At 35.9% G+C, this 13,592-nt stretch overlaps 1 protein-coding gene across 1 annotated transcript in view; it reads right to left on the bottom strand.

Moving 5' to 3' along the window:
* CANX (calnexin) overlaps positions 1–1,979 on the bottom strand; it is a gene marked incomplete in the record, with an annotated part of 1,221,069 nt that extends 1,219,090 nt beyond the window's left edge. Inside the window, 1 exon segment of the mRNA XM_044069455.1 lies at positions 1,843–1,979.
* Positions 1,980–13,592: the final 11,613 nt, after the last annotated feature.

The following is a 13,592-nucleotide window of genomic DNA, read 5'->3' as shown; positions in this document are numbered from 1 at the left end:
CCCCTAATGGGAGCAGCCGAAAGAAGAAGCTGATGTTCACAGCACAGGCCATTACGAAAACGTGCCCTTATTCACCTTTCTTAAGAAGGTGAAAACAGACATAATCCATAAAGCTCGAGTCGAGTAGAGTCATGTCTGGTACCCCCCACCCACCCAATGATGCAGACAGGGTGACAGGACTAAAGATAGAGCACAAAGAATTAGTCCAGATAAAAATCACTTTACCTAGTTGATCTACAAGACGCTTCCTGATGCCCTCTGTGAAAGAAATAGAGGCACCTTGTTAAAGTTTCAAGTACTTTGCTCAATTAAGTAAGTAAGAAAGACGAGTGTTCTTGTTTGTACGATGGTCTTTTCACCAACCCCCAACTTCACCCAAGTGTTTCAGGATTTCCACACAAAATCTTCCACCTTCCATGGGGGTCAACAGGGCCATTTGTGCATCAAAGACTCCATCATTCAGACAGCCACATCGTGATGGGCATTCTATAAACTCAAACATTCTTGGGCACCCATTACAGAACTGAAAGGTCTTATGCAGAACTAGGAAACAGCCAAATGTATTGGAAAACCCAAACCAACTCTGCAACATTATCTTTCAAAAATCAAAAAAGTGCAGTTTTCTTCAACTTCACTTCATTAATAAATATATTACTAAGTTTACAGAGTATAAAACAAGCAAAAAAATACAAACACAAGACACAAGCTCTTGTCCCTGAAAGGCGAGAATATAACTTTTAACATCATGTCCATAGAAAGCTACCTGCTATGCGGACCCTGAAATTATGCACTTGGCAGGTGCATCTAGTAATTTTTTACTAGCAGAAAAACAAGAATGACGTACCGTTTACATATCTTCTAATATCCAAACTGTAATGCGGTCTATAAGCCTATACCACTGGTTTAATTAACAATCAGTACCTTGATACACAAGCAAGAACTTAAAGAGACAACGAGAAACGTCATACCCTAACAGAAAGAACCTTACTTAAAAAGTCAACAAGCTTCATCACGAACAGAATGGGATAAACAAAACTGACATCGACGTGATAAAATGGCAGACTGACCTGGCTACAAGAAAGAAACAAAACGATAACAGATTTCTAATAATCGTCGTTGTCAAGAAATTAAAAAAAACTACTAGAAAGGAGACAGTAACACGACAGAAAGTGAAATAAAGAGCAGAAACGTCTTCACTCCAGATGATCCGTGAATGAATTGGAAAGAGATTTCCAAAGATAATTAGAAAGGAGACACTAACACGACAGAAAGTGAAATCAAGAGCAGTGATTCACTTCAGATGATCAGTGAATGAATTGGAAAGAGAGTTCCAAAGATTGTTTATCTCTTAAGGCAGTTCAACTGACAAGTGGCCTGTAGGGTGGGGATGGATTATACACACCGACAGGAGATTAGACTAGACAGCACTTTCTCCCATCATTCAGACTTACTGGACGAGATGATCCATATCAGACATATCTACAGACGCCTTATTTGTTTCAGCATGCAATCATAATCCAAACACAGATGAAAATATCTCAGATAAACTCAAGGTCGTGCATGACAGCGTTGCACATCCCGGAGATGCGCTTAAGAAAACGTTTACTACTAGTTCATCGCAGATCAGATCTCCCGGACACTCAACTCCACAAACCACCCTACTGCTTGCTATGCCGGCCCAGTGTGGCCTGTTGCGACCTGCCCCTAAGTCTCCAAAACCCCGTAGAAGGCTTGTACTATCTTCATCAAAACAATTTTCTTACAAGCTCAGCAGTTCGTTTAATAACAAAAAATGACATACTGCAGCAGAAATACACCCCCAACGTAATACCATTTACTTACCTTCTCCTACTACTGCCCAAAGCACCTCCAGAACCTACACATTCACGTGCTGGAATAGAATGTTACAACCAACCTTCGATAAGTCCAACCCACTGAGAAAAGTCGAGTTACATCACTACACTTGCACTGGTTGAATCCGTCCCAAATTCTTCCTAAGTGAATTATTTGACCCTAGAATTGGATAACTGAAATGTCAATCAACTGCTTGTGTAAGCTTTTATGCCCTGCTCTCGTGGATAGGTATGATTGGCTAATTTTGTGAGGAAGTATAAAGTTGATTGGTGAATGTTCATGATGCTCCTCAATTTTTTTCTGGATTGTCAATTAAAAATCAAAAGAGGATGTACGTCCCGGAACTACTACATACCTCTTAACTGTACAGATTTTTGCAGAATGTCCAGATATTTGCCTCGTATTTTTGGTCTCTTCCTATTAAATTCTGTGATTATTCTGTCAAATCACCGAAGATTGAAATCATTAAATAGTGACAGACATCTGCATTTCAGACTCCCTATCCTTCAGAAAATGCATGCTAATACAAAATATATTATTCTATCAACTTTTTAAGTTTATAAGAGTAATGTTTACAATCTGTCCCTATTTTTGGGGCCTTTGTTCCCTCGTTATTTTAGTCTTTGTCCAGATTTCTTGCTCTGAGAGGTTGAGAGGTATGCTGCTGTATATAATCTCATGGTTTATTATTCTTTCGAATGAATGTGAATACCGTGCTTTTCCCGATAATTCATGCTTATGTTTAATTTTGAGTATGATATTGTTCTTTGACGTAAAATTGTTATTCAACATAATATTATATATGATTTTGAGAAAGTTAAACAAGTTGTGTCTGGATTTTAAATAATTGCATAATGTTTTTTTTAAAGAAATTTGTATTTTATATGCTTTACTTCAAAATACTAGAAATTGCTAACGTTATGAGTCATGTTATGAAATTATTTATATCAGACATTGGGACTTTGCCATTTTTAAAATATGATTAAATTGTTTGGCATGCTCGTTTTATGGTATTAACCCATAAAATATGACACTGTCTGAACCACTCCATCGAAAGTCATATTGCAGTTGTGTGATTACTTCTGCTATTGATGCATGAAAACACCTTTCATAATGGAATGGTGCAAGACAGTGTTACATTTCATCAGGCAGGGTTCTGTTGATGGTATACTGAAGATGCAAAAACATTAAAATTAGATATTTAATTAGTAACCTTACAAAAATATGTTTGCCAGATTTCTGAACGTATTACATAAACATTTAATATTAGTAACATTACAAAACATGTTTGCTAGTGCATAGACAGTTAAGACTATGAGCTGCTAACAAGCTTTGGTGTACAATCCTGAGTTTGAGTCTCATAGTCTTCACTGAAAATGCGTCACTCTGTGGAAATCACTTAACTGACATTGCTTCTGGGGTGGTCCTTAAAAGAGAAGCTTGTGCCTTGTGGGTCTTATGCAGTTAAATAAAGATGTTTTAAGTGAAAGCTCATAGCATTGGCAATTAACAGAAGCTCTGAACTAAACTTTTAGAAAACTCCTCTTGGCAATGTGAAGTGGTAAGGGAAGAAGATGCTTTTAAGGTAATAAACACACAAACTAACTGTTATCATTATTTAGGATGCTTTGCATTTCAGATCTTTATACCCATTTCTTAAATTAATTATTTTAATTTTTGATTTAGCTAGTATTTATTACACTTTTCTGAAATATAATAATAAAGCATTAACTATTATTTACATTTAAATGCACTTCAATAAAAACAGTTGTTCAGTTTTAAGATGTTATTTACAGTATTTATATGATTAAATTTAGTATAGTCTTGTCCATACTAGATTTATCTGAATCCATAAATTAAAATTTCTGACCAGTGTGTTGTAATCTTGTGTGTCTGTCCATTCATTGTGTATGCTTCCATGATTATTCTTATTACATTTATCATGGCATTATCAATGTTCATTTGTGTGTAATGCTCTGCTGTTTTCCACTGTTTAGCTAAATTGGATTTATCCCCATATGAAAGAGCCAACTTGTATACTTCCTGTCAGTTGTTCTAGTCCAGTTTGTCACATCCAGTAATTAATAAGCAAACAGTCCATGATTTTTGGAAGCATCATCTCCCCCATGGGTTGAATGTTATCTCCTAAATATGAAAACAAAAACATGTGTACCTTGTCCACCTTAGGAAAATTACATCTCCAGCAATTTAAATCTATTTTCCCTTTTTCTTTAACATTATTTAATTGGCCTTAAAACATTTATTTAAAAGTTTCCTATGTTAATCCTGAATGTATGTTCATTTTTGTAAAGAATAACATCTTATACTTTTTCTAGTCTGTTACTAACATAGTAATATTTTTATTATTTTTCCATTTATTAGATAACTCATTTTTATTTATTTTTAACATTTGTTTACTGGGAAAGTCCGACTTGGAACAAAACCAATTGTCAATTGAGGCCTGGGGAGAAACGCTCCAGATGCATGTCTTTGTAACATGGGAGGAAACCACAGTACCCGGAGGAAACATACACGAATGGAGGGAGGACATGCACACTCCACACAGTAGGTACCCCAGCTGAGAATCTAACACTACCACTGCACCACTGCGCTGAGCGACATATCTGATGTCAGTAAATCAACAAAAAAGGTTGCATCTCTGCCTTTTCCAATATTATTCCATTTCTCATAAAGTACAATTTTCGATTTACTTTTACCATTTATATCCCATTTTGATTTCCTTTTTCTTTAAAGCAGATTTCTAAATTGATAGTCACAAGTATTCATTTTGTCTTTGAATTACTGTATTTTTTATCAACTTAGTCCTATTCAATACATTCCTGGTTAGGAGGAATCTTTCTTAAGGTTAACCAATTTAACCAAATTAAAAGCAGCTATTTAAGTTAGGGAGTTTGGCACCTCCCCCCCCCCCATTGTTTTAGCATAATTAACCCATTGTTCATACTGTTCTTGTGCCATTTGAATTTTCCACACATTTCTTAATTTTTATTTTATATTTTGACTACTCCTTCTTGATTATTTTGAAGGTTAAATATCTTATCATATATAAAATAATTGATTAAATCGTAACTTCAATTTCATAAATCCTGACTGCTACAGTATCGATTCTAAACTTTTGTCACATAATAATATCTGTGATTTTTTTCTTCTGTTTTCTGAATGTCTTGTGAATAATATATTTAAGGTAATTTCCTATTATTAAATCTAAATACATGGGGTCAGATTTCTCTTGTATCTCACCACAGTTACCCAAACCTCTGAATTTTCCTAATCTAGTAACTGTTGGCTTTTCTTTGTTATAATGTGGTCCTTAATAATCTCAAAACTGTTTTACTGCTTTTAATATTCTTTATAGTACTTTGTTTCTGTCTACTGTAATCAGCCTAAAATCATCAGAAAATAATATAAACCAGGACTCATCTTCATTGTTGAAAGTCTGTTACTATTTTCCCTAACTTTTAAAACAAACACTTCAATAACTAGTATAAATAATACAACTGACAATGGACAGCCTAGTCCTCCGCTCTTGCTAATGTTTATACTGTGTCACATTGTCATTCATTAATAATTTTGATTACTAGTCTATATATCAGTTTTAGCTAATGCAGTAAATTGCCACAGAAATTTGCATTTTTAAGCACCTGTTTTTGTGACACTGCAACCTCATGTACAAAAATGGGAAAAAGAGATTGTGGATGGATTGAAATATACATTCCAAGTAGACCGTATCAAACGGTTTCTTCATCTTCAGCTTTATTTGAGATCTTATGCACTAAGTTCTTTACAAAAGACAAAGAAAAGTAAATGAATATTAAAAGTAACACAACATAAAAAGTAAAACACTTAAGTGCAAAATGCTATTTTCAATGCAAACACTCTGAGGTGATAAGTTAAGAATAAAAAAACAACTTAAATAAATTCTTTGGAAATAGCATTATAATGCAAATAGTCCAAATGCAAAATTAACAATCTAGCAAATTCACATCACAATCCCCTAGCAGTCAATTCTTCAGATATCCTTAAGTACCAGTCCCAAGATTAAAAGAAATGAAAAGTTCAGAAAAAATGACAATTCTGAAAAGTCAAATACCAAGAAAAAGACCACACACATTCAAGAACAAAGCATGCTGCTACAATGTTGCATAAACTTTACTAAAGTAAAACATTATAATAACAATACAGTAACTGCATCGTATCTGTAGTTAAAATAATTGTCTCAGTAGCAGTCAGTGTAACATCCAAATTCAGGAAAACACAAAGGCCAGGAAAAATTGATAATGGTTCTGCTCCAAATAATTTGGAAGATAAATCTTCTAAACTGATAAGGGTGCAGATGTTTTGGCAAAACAGTCCTCACTCCATTAGTTTCTATCATCGTTTTCCAGATCTTTCACATAGCATATTGTCTCAAAGTTCACCAAACTCCGCTAGGTTATAAAAACATTCTCTTCCATCTTCTTCAGAATGGAAACAACATGAGAATGATTCTGGGGATGATTCCTGTAAGGTAGCATATTTTCTTCCAAAGAAGACGGGTCAAACATAAGCACTCTTTCGAACAAGCAGCTGGAAACAAAAGCAGTCCACTCACAGGCAATGATGATAAAAGCAAGTGTTAATAAAATGAATGCTAATGTAAACTTGTGAAACTATAGAAAGCAAACAGAAGGTGTCTACAGGCACACATCCACCATCATCTTTGGATATCCACAGTACTCATTTCAAAATAGATTTACTCTTTTAAGTTTTTGGATGCCAGCTAAATAATGCCTGCATTAGTACCATTAATTGTTTCTTTCCAGGTAAAAAGAAAACCTAGTTAGAGGAGCACCAATTATTTACACTCTCCTTATGTATATTCACTTTCTCTTTTTGAATCGGGTTAGATAAGATCATGTCTAGTTTATTAGCCAGTACATTTATAGTAATTTTAATGTTTTTATTAATAATGAAATCAGCCTACAGTTTGCTGGATCATCAGTATTGTTTGTATCATTTGGAAGAAGTATTATTCTAACCATTTTATTGAATATATAACTTTTTTCGTCTCTAATCATGTTAAATATTTTGGTTAATGACTCATAGATCTGCTGATATCCCTAGTTGTAGGATTCTATAAATAATATTTAATCCCTAATTTTATTTATTTTTTTTCTTTTAATAAACATTTTTACTGCTTCTAGAATTAGACTCTGAACATCATATTTTATCTAAACTATTCCTGTATCATTTTCAGATATTCAAAAAGCATTCAAAACATCTATACTGTTATAAAGGCTGCAACTTTTTTGAGTTTTTGTGCAATTTATTGTACCAAAATTAAATTCCACCAAGAGCAAGCAAATGGTATTGGTGAACTTCTTTTACTTTCCTTATAGCTCCATGCTAAATACGTATCATCCTTTTCTCAATTGCTTGTATGTCTGTTAGTGTTAGATGATCTATATGAGATTTATTTGTTCTTTGTCTGATATATCATTAGTTAGGTGTATTGTTGCATTTAACTTTCTTTGCTTCTTTTGTATATGAAGCTCTAGTTCTTTAGTATTCTTTTGACATTCTTGGATTACCTTTGGTTTACATACTCATTGCTTTTGTTCTCTTCATTGATTTTGTAGCATATCACCAAATCAGACCTGTATTTTTAAAGTTGTTAATTTTCTCTTCTATAGTATGAAAAGAGTTCTCAAAGCAGTTTTTTTCTCCCCAGATGTAATGAACCCACTTCCAATGGTTACTTTTTATTTGATGACTTGCAGTTCATCACTAAATGGACAATAGCACAATCTGACATTAATCTGTACTTTATGGAGGCACAAAGAACCATGCCCCTTAAACCATTTTAATAAAAATATCTAATATATATTAGCCTGCATAATGACATTTCTTGTACATGTAAATTGTTTGATTTGATTATCCCTTTTATTATATATTTACCAGTTCTCATTTTAACACCTCTTCTTTGAGCACTTCCAAAACTTTTCTGTGATATTCTTGGTTGCCAAACTTCCTGTCTTGTCTAGACTTGGATTTAGGGTTACTCTGAAGTCCCCCCTTATCCGATTTACATTGTTTTTAGGTTTAATAGTCAAATCAATGAAAAAAACTAATACTGAGGAATTCAGGATCATCACTTGTGTGTACATGTTTCCATTTTTCAAAGAACAGCCTTTTTTCCTTGCCATGCATTATGTATTTCCCATCATTGCTACAGACATTTTCTATGATTACATCTGACTATCCGTCTAAATAAAATGATGTAGCTACTCCTCTCTTCCATATTCTAACTCTGAAATTTCATCTCCTAGAAAGTCATCTTTTATCAGTTTATCTTTATTTTGTTCTTTCAGTTTTTATTCATGGGTTCATAAGTAAGTACCAGGCTAGCTGCCCTTTAAGGCCATTTTAAGCCTAGTCAGTTTCCCTTTTTGTGCTTGAAATAACCTATCCCATTTGCTTATAGACTGGCCTTTCCCATTCCATGGTTGATAATTATATATATTACCCCTAATAAGAAAAACTGGGATCATACCATAGATAATTTGAGGACGCATGCACAGGATAAAGCATTTAGGAGACATCTCTGCCCATTAGTAGTATGGGGCAGTCCTTGGGTAAAGTTTCTTTCTTGTAATAAAAAGACTTGATCATGTTCTCCCTTAAGTTTACTATACAACTCTTTCCTTCCAATAGAATTTCAGTGCTCCCTATGTTTCAAAACATGAAAACAAATTTTCTTTTTTCTATAGTTTTTATATGACTGTTCCTCCACACTCAACATAAACTGGGCATGCTACTCTGAGCTACAAGATTCTCCTTTTCACCACAAAGCCTATGTCCATACCCCTCTTTACTTATACTCTAGTTACCTTAGACAATTATCCTAAACCTCATCTGAAAAATTCACAAAATTAAAAAAATACTCTTTAAACTATTCAAATACAGCTGTGTAAAAATAAAATATTTGAGTCTAACCTTTTATATCTACACAATGTAACACATTTCACCTAAATATGTAAAATTAACACTCTTAGTTGCATATGGTATACTTCTTATCAAATGACCTGTAATAAGACTTTCTATTCTATAAGATTTATAAAGATGCAAGAAAAACTATCTGCATATTTCATAGAATCAATCTTAAACTGTATCAGTAATGTTTAAACATTCAGTATTATAAGTAACACATAATGAATAAATGTTTTCTCATGTAATAGTTAAAAGCTAGAGTCCAATTTCCCTTTAAAAAGTACAAACTTACTAAATAGTATAATGAATGAGTCTAAAGTTGAAATTCTGACAGAAGCACTTCTAAATTATGCTTCCACCATTTTGAAGTTCAGGCCACTCCTGCTAACCTCTTATTTGAAGTATTTTCTTGAAGTTAAACTTTATAAGTTTGCTTTTTTAATGGAAATGTTCTAAGTTTGCCTTTTTAATGACATAAATGTTTGGTGAATCACACTGTAAAATATAGATTTGTACAAACATCTGAAATGCATCTGTAGAGTTCTTCGTCTCCGTCTTTGTCTCTCTGAGTAAGGATGTTTCCCCACCTATTGTCTAGTTTTGTTATAAAGAATTAATGCAGCATTGTAGTTCATTTTTTTCTCAGTATTCTGAGGGAAAGACCATATGCAGTATTGACAATAAATGATTGACATGAAACACAGTTGGCAAGAATGATGATTTTTCTCAATTCTGTGCACACCAAGTAAAAACAAATGTTGTTACAGCCAGATATTCAATTGTATAACTGCTTTGCAAACAACAAACTTGTTCTTAACCCCTTTATACTGACCATGTTCCAGAGAACTGTCCTCAAACTATTGACTGTTTTTGGCTATTATTGCTCCCCTGTAAATTAATGCCCTTATTTCCAAAATCACACGACATTTTCAGATAATGCTACTATATAATTTCTTATAAAATACTGTTAGTATATGTTCTTACCCTCAAAGGCAACAGATCCTCAAAAATCTTATTAAAAAATTCATAAATATCAGTTTTCTTGTTATATCACATAAAAAGAAGAAAATATAACCTATGTACAGAAATTCATATGCTGTTTAGGATGGAAGTCACAATAACAGAATGGCTGCTAGTCACAAACTGTTAATACATAGCATTTCACAATGTAGGATAGGTAGCAGAAACTTGTAGGAAGGAGGTGACTAAGATGGCATGACAGGCTAGTGTAAAAATAGCACAGCATTTAAATGAATACATAGTTACATGGGGATTTGGCTCACTATACTAAACATGGCAGAGCAATTCAGAGATGTATAAAAATGACATGCTGTCTCACAGTATAGATTTATTCTGAACACCATGGATTCATGATATACAGACCACTGACGGTGCTGGAGTAACAGTAGCTATATTTGAGCAGCACATCAATCACTGCTTTAAGAGCCATTGTGCCTGGAACATTACATGTCATGGCCCTTGTGCTGCATTGCATATTTTACAGTCAGCTCTTTCACTACCAGCACCTGACTGAACAGCATACCATGGGCTGCTTCTGTGTTGATAAGTGGACCATATAAGAACTTGTTAAACTGTGTTGCCTGCAAGCAGAATCAAGGAGAATGAATGTGTTGTCCATCCTAGTAGACACTATGGTATGTGTAATTTTAACCTTCTTAATTATAGGGACTGTTCCTCAACCTTCTGGGAATACATTAGGAATATCTTAGACATTAGCCTTACAAATTCCATACCACCTCCTTGACATTATGCTTCAGCTCATGAAAGAGCGTACATGGTTCACATAGAATGTAAAGGAGTGAACAGCCACAGTGTAGACATTTTACAGCACAGCACATATCCCTGAGATCCTGGGAACCACTGATTGCACATACATTGTCATCAGGGCCATACTTGGTTCACAGAGTTTGAGATGTATCAACCAGAAGGGCTCACATTCTCTCAACTGCCAGATGGTGTGTAATGTCCAGTGCATCATTAGTAATGTTTCCATGCATCACCCAAGTATTTACCATGATTTACAAATATGGCACACATCTGGCCTATATTAACACACCATGCGTGAAGACTTTTCACAAGTTCATCTAGTTGTTAGGTGCACAAGAAAGTGGGTAGAGAGGTCAGTATATACAGTTACCATGCAAGTAGTAGCAGGCCAAATATAGTGGTGTCACTGTTCCATGTTGTAAGTGATACCAGATGTGCCTTGGAGCCATTGATTATGACCCCATCCACAACTCCCAAACCATGACAGAGATGGCATATAACACTGCCCATGCTGAATTACAGAAAGTGGGTGCATGTATTTTTTGGCCAACTGAAAGGGCACTTCTGCCTTGATACCTCTAATAGGGCACTGCAATGTGGAAACAGTTACAGCAGCAGGAAAACATTACAGCTGGGCCCACCATAGCTGTAGGAGTAGCAGTGAAGGAGCAGGGAGAACCAACTCAAAGCCCTGACACACTATACTCTGTATCCTACAGACCACTAAGAGGTGACCTGTGTAGCATAGAAGGCATCCTCCATCCCAGTACTGATGGATTTACTGCAAATCAGCAAGTCAAACATCATCAGAAATACTCTACCTAGGGATCTAAGCCTCTTCTGCAACATCAACATAATGGTTTGGAGGGACAGGTTTATCTCACAAAGGATACTGCTGCTCTATAACAGACTCCCAAGCCACATAAAATAAAGCTAATTTCTGTCCATATTCAAATACAACTTGGATCTATAGATGAGAAGCAGAAAATTTACCTCAGGTCTGTCCCTTTTACAGAGGCAGCTCCTAAATGCTTTATCCTATACATGGGTCCCCTCAAATTATGTATGGTATGATCCTAGTTATTATCACTAGTCATAATATACAGTTATTGACCATGACATGGGTAAGGCCAATCTAACACCAAAGAGGATAGGTTAATTCAAGCACCAAAAGGGAAACTGACTAGGCTTATAATGGTGTGCAAGAGCAGCTAGCCTAGTATTTACTTATCAACTTATTTGGGGGATGAACAGGTAGCATCTGTACCATATGTGATGCAGAGGTTGGTACAATACATTTTAGTACTGGCAAAGAAGAGGCATCTGGTCCTTGTTATGAGTCATGATACAGACAACACGAAACAAACCAAAAACCAAACTAATAATTGAGTATGATGAGTAGCATCGTGCCATCACCCAGAATGATACCAAAATACAAGGACAAAATGATTGACTTCAACAATTGGCTAAACGTCTGGTGTCATTCTAAGGGGATCCAGTGTCTGTCTGCCTGGGACAACATGAATGACAGACCATGTGCTTTGCCAGAGATGGCCTGCACCTGTCACCCCTGGGATTCCGGATACTGGCTAAGGCTGTTGCCACCCCTATAGTGCCACTTTTAGGCAAGGGTCAAATGACAGACTCACCACCATAGCAGGTATAAGCAAACAAAATCTGAGGGTAATGCTACTCAGTCCTAGAAGTGTAAACCTCAAAATGCACTCACTCGAAGCACTCTTTAAAATGGAGAATATCGACATCTGTGCAGTGACAGAGACTTGGTTCAAGGCTCCAGAGAGCACCCCTGCATTACAAGGCTATAACTCATATCACACATTTCGGCTACCTAACCTGGACCAAAACACTAAAGGAGGAGGCATGTCCATATTCATTAAGGATATCCACATCTCCAGGCTAGTTGTTCAACATAATGCATCCGAAATTATCCAAGTGCAACTAACACTGGGCAAGACTGCAATCCAGGTTGTAGCTTGTTACAGATCTCCCGCCATGCCCCAGGATGCCAACTCCACGTTTCTTGATATACTGGGTAATATTAAGGTACAGCCCAATACCCTAATAATGGGCAATTTCAACCACCCCACCATCAACTGGGAAAACTACTCATGTACTAACTCATTTGCTCAACGCTTTCTGGAATTCATAAATTCCAATTCCCTGGATCAACTTGTCCATACCCCCACCAGGGGCAGCAATATCCTGGACCTGGTCATTACCAATATGGGCAACCAATGTTCCATACCAGAGGTCAGCTCCTCGCTGGTCAGATCTGACCACAAGCAAATCACCCTATACATCAATATTCCGCCCCCACCACCCATTAAGGAAACCACCATAAAAAAACTTTTCCAAAGCCAGCTTCATGCTTTTTAAGACATAAGTGGCAAGCTTCACGATACCCATACAGAAGGAAAATAGAGGTAGGACTGCTGAATCCTATACAAATGCACTGTATAAGCACATACACGAGTGCATAGATCGTGCCATCCCCAACAGAACCAAGACGCTATCCTCCAAAAAAAGGAAGCCAATCTGGTGGTCCCCTACCATAAACAAACTCTACAACAGAAGGAAGAAGCTGTTGCAAAAAAGAGTAAAATCCCCTGATTGCAGGAAGTCCCTGGTCAGCCTCAGTAAGCAGATGAGATCCCTCACAAAATCCTCCAAAGCTAGGTACAAAAATAAAATTGCCACTGATTCTAAAGACAACCACAAAGCATTCTAGAGCTATGTCAAGAATCTCAGTGGTGACACTCAGATCTGCTCTGAGCTACAGCACAATGAAACTAGATATACAGAACCAAGTGATATTGCCAACATTCTGGCAGACAGGTTCAGTGCTAACTTCACCCTCCCCAAAGGGCCCATCACTATACCGGAAAAATGCAAAGCCCCTGTAATCATAGCTGCACAAGTAAAGACCGCACTCTCCAAAG

The sequence above is a fragment of the Protopterus annectens genome, chromosome 4.part0, assembly GCF_019279795.1.
Source record: "Protopterus annectens isolate FY-2018-M chromosome 4.part0, PAN1.0, whole genome shotgun sequence".
NCBI lineage: Eukaryota > Metazoa > Chordata > Ceratodontiformes > Protopteridae > Protopterus > Protopterus annectens.
This window is presented reverse-complemented; position numbering and strand designations above follow the sequence as displayed.